This window comes from Mytilus trossulus, unplaced genomic scaffold (genome assembly GCF_036588685.1).
Source record: "Mytilus trossulus isolate FHL-02 unplaced genomic scaffold, PNRI_Mtr1.1.1.hap1 h1tg001148l__unscaffolded, whole genome shotgun sequence".
NCBI classification, from domain to species: Eukaryota; Metazoa; Mollusca; class Bivalvia; order Mytilida; family Mytilidae; genus Mytilus; species Mytilus trossulus.
Genome location: NW_026963675.1, coordinates 7,501 through 11,329, shown reverse-complemented (window position 1 = coordinate 11,329; position 3,829 = coordinate 7,501).

Here is a 3,829-nt window from a genome sequence, read left to right as displayed (position 1 = left end):
AAGGCTGAAATGTTCATCGGGAAGCCGCACGATAGACGCAGGCAGGCTACCGTGGGTCTCTCGACACATCGAGGCCGTCAAACTATACCCTCGGTAAAAAAATTTTAGAAGGGTGAAATTTTCATCGGGAAGCCGCACGTTAGACGCAGGCAGGCTACCGCGGGTCTCTCGACCATCGAAGCCGTCTAACTGTACCCGCGGTAAAAAAAATTTTACAAGGCTGAAATGTTCATCGGGAAGCCGTACGTTAGACGCAGGCAGGCTACTGCGGGTCTCTCGACCATCGAGGCCGTCTAACTGTACCCTCGGTAAAAAAAAATTTACAAGGCTGAAATGTTCATCGGGAAGCCGTACGTTAGACGCAGGCAGGCTATTGCGGGTCTCTCGACCATCGAGGCCGTCTAACTGTACCCTCGGTAAAAAAAAATTTACAAGGCTGAAATGTTCATCGGGAAGCCGCACGTAAGATGCGGACAGGCTACCGCGGGTCTCTCGACCATCGAGGCCTTCAAACTATACCCTCGGTAAAAAATTTTTACAAGGGTGAAATTTTCATCGGGAAGCCGCACGATAGACGCAGGCAGGCTACCGCGGGTCTCTCGACCATCGAGGCCGTCTAACTGTACCCTCGGTAAAAAAAAATTTACAAGGCTGAAATGTTCATCGGGAAGCCGCACGATAGACGCAGGCAGGCTACCGTGGGTCTCTCGACACATCGAGGCCGTCAAACTATACCCTCGGTAAAAAAAATTTAGAAGGGTGACATGTTCATCGGGAAGCCGCACGTTAGACGAGGCAGGCTACCGCGGGTCTCTCGACACATCGAGGCCGTCTAACTATACCCTCGGTAAAAAAATTTACAAGGCTGAAATGTTCATCGGGAAGCCGTACGTTAGACGCAGGCAGGCTCCTGCGGGTCTCTCGACCATCGAGGCCGTCTAACTGTACCCTCGGTAAAAAAAATTTTACAAGGCTGAAATGTTCATCGGGAAGCCGCACGTAAGATGCGGACAGGCTACCGTGGGTCTCTCGACACATCGAGGCCGTCAAACTATACCCTCGGTAAAAAATTTTTTAGAAGGGTGAAATTTTCATCGGGAAGCCGCACGTTAGACGCAGGCGAGCTACCGCGGGTCTCTCGACCATCCAGGCCGGCAAACAATACCCTCGGTAAATATTTTTTACGTGGGTGAAATTTTCATCGGGATGTCGCACGTGAGACGCGGACAGGTTACCGCGGGTCTCTCGACCATCGGCGGCCGGCCAAAGCCATAGCCTAGTCAAAAAGTGTTACAGGTTGACAATTTTTCATCGGGAAGCCGCACGTAAGAATAGTACAGCAGGTCTCTCGATGAAACGATCACATTTCATGTAACGTAACGTAACGAAGGCAGGCAGGCATCGTACACCCTAACCCTAAGCCGCCTCTTGACGATGCCCGTCCCTAACCCTAACCCTAACCCTAACCCTAACCCTAACCCTAACCCTAACCCTAACCCTAACCCTAACCCTAACCCTAACCCTAACCCTAACCCTAACCCTAACCCTAACCCTAACCCTAACCCTAACCCTAACCCTAAATTAACCCTAACCCTAACCCTAACCCTAACCCTAAATTAACCCTAACCCTAACCCTAACCCTAAATTAACCCTAACCCTAAATTAACCTAACCCTAACCCTAACCCTAACCCTAAATTAACCCTAACCCTAAATTAACCCTAACCCTAACCCTAACCCTAACCCTAACCCTAACCCTAACCCTAAAGCCTGTTACTTAGGCCGTGTCAGGACCCAGGCTGGCATTATTCCTCGATACGTGTAGGTACGTGGTCGGCCTGTCTGGTAGCGGGCGATCACGGGTCTCTACCGCAGGTAAAGGTATGTGGTCGGCCTTTTGCGGGCTACCGCGGGTTAAAGTCTACGTAGGCACGTGAAGACCCGCATAAGCCCGTGGTAGCCCGCTATCAGGCCGTCCACGTACACTTATACCCGCGCTAGCCCGCTGTCAGGTCGACCACGTCCCTTCTTACCCACGGTAGCTGGCTACCGAGGCCGTCGACGTTCCCTTACCTGCGATAGCCCGCTATCAGGTCGACCACGTCCCCTCCTTACCCGCGGTAGCTGGCTACCGAGGCCGTCGACGTTCCTTTGCCTGCGATGGCCCGCTATCGGGTCGACCACGTCCCCTCCTTACCCGCGGTAGCTGGCTACCGAGGCCGTCGACGTTCCTTTGCCTGCGATGGCCCGCTATCGGGTCGACCACGTCCCCTCCTTACCCGCGGTAGCTGGCTACCGAGGCCGTCGACGTTCCTTTGCCTGCGATGGCCCGCTATCGGGTCGACCACGTCCCCTCCTTACCCGCGGTAGCTGGCTACCGAGGCCGTCGACGTTCCTTTGCCTGCGATGGCCCGCTATCGGGTCGACCACGTCCCCTCCTTACCCGCGGTAGCTGGCTACCGAGGCCGTCGACGTTCCTTTACCTGCGATAGCCCGCTATCGGGTCGACCACGTCCCTTCTTACCCGCGGTAGCTCGCTACCGAGGCCGTCGACGTACCTTTACCTGCGGTAGCCCGCTATCGGGTCGACCACGTCCCTTCTTACGGTAGCCCGCTAGCACGGCCGTCCACGTCCCTTTACCCGCGGTAGCTCGCTATCGGGTCGACCACGTACGATGATACCCGCGGTAGCCCGCTAGCACGGCCGTCCACGTCCCTTTACCCGCGGTAGCTCGCTATCGGGTCGACCACGTACGATGATACCCGCGGTAGCCCGCTAGCACGGCCGTCCACGTCCCTTTACCCGCGGTAGCCCGCTATCGGGTCGACCACGTACGATGATACCCGCGGTAGCCCGCTAGCACGGCCGTCCACGTCCCTTTACCCGCGGTAGCTCGCTATCGGGTCGACCACGTACGATGATACCCGCGGTAGCCCGCTAGCACGGCCGTCCACGTCCCTTTACCCGCGGTAGCCCGCTATCGGGTCGACCACGTACGATGATACCCGCGGTAGCCCGCTAGCACGGCCGTCCACGTCCCTTTACCCGCGGTAGCTCGCTATCGGGTCGACCACGTACGATGATACCCGCGGTAGCCCGCTAGCACGGCCGTCCACGTCCCTTTACCCGCGGTAGCCCGCTATCGGGTCGACCACGTACACTGATACCCGCGGTACCTTCTCAGCCGCGGGTAAGCCCGCTGAAAAAAGATTTTTTTTTCCCCATTGCATGCGGTAGCACCGCTATCAGGTCGACCACGTCCCTTCTCAGCCGCGGGTAAGCCCGATGAAAAAAAAAAAAAATTTTCCCATCGCATGCGGTAGCCCCGCTATCGAGGACGACCACGTCCCTTCACAGCCGCGGGTAAGCCCGATGAAAATTTTTTTTTTTTTTTTTTTTTTTTTTTTTCCCATCGCATGCGGTAGCCCCGCTATCGAGGTCGACCACGTCCCTTCTCAGCCGCGGGTAAGCCCGATGAAAATTTTTTTTTTTTTTTTTTTTTTTTTTTTTTCCCATCGCATGCGGTAGCCCCGCTATCGAGGTCGACCACGTCCCTTCTCAGCCGCGGGTAAGCCCGATGAAAATTTTTTTTTTTTTTTTTTTTTTTTTTTTCCCATCGCATGCGGTAGCCCCGCTATCGAGGTCGACCACGTACCTTCTCAGCCGCGGGTAAGCCCGATGAAAAATTTTTTTTTTTTTTTTTTTTTTTTTTTTCCCATCGCATGCGGTAGCCCCGCTATCGAGGTCGACCACGTCCCTTCTCAGCCGCGGGTAAGCCCGATGAAAAAAAAAAAAAAAAAAAAAAAAAAAAAAAATTTCCCATCGCATGC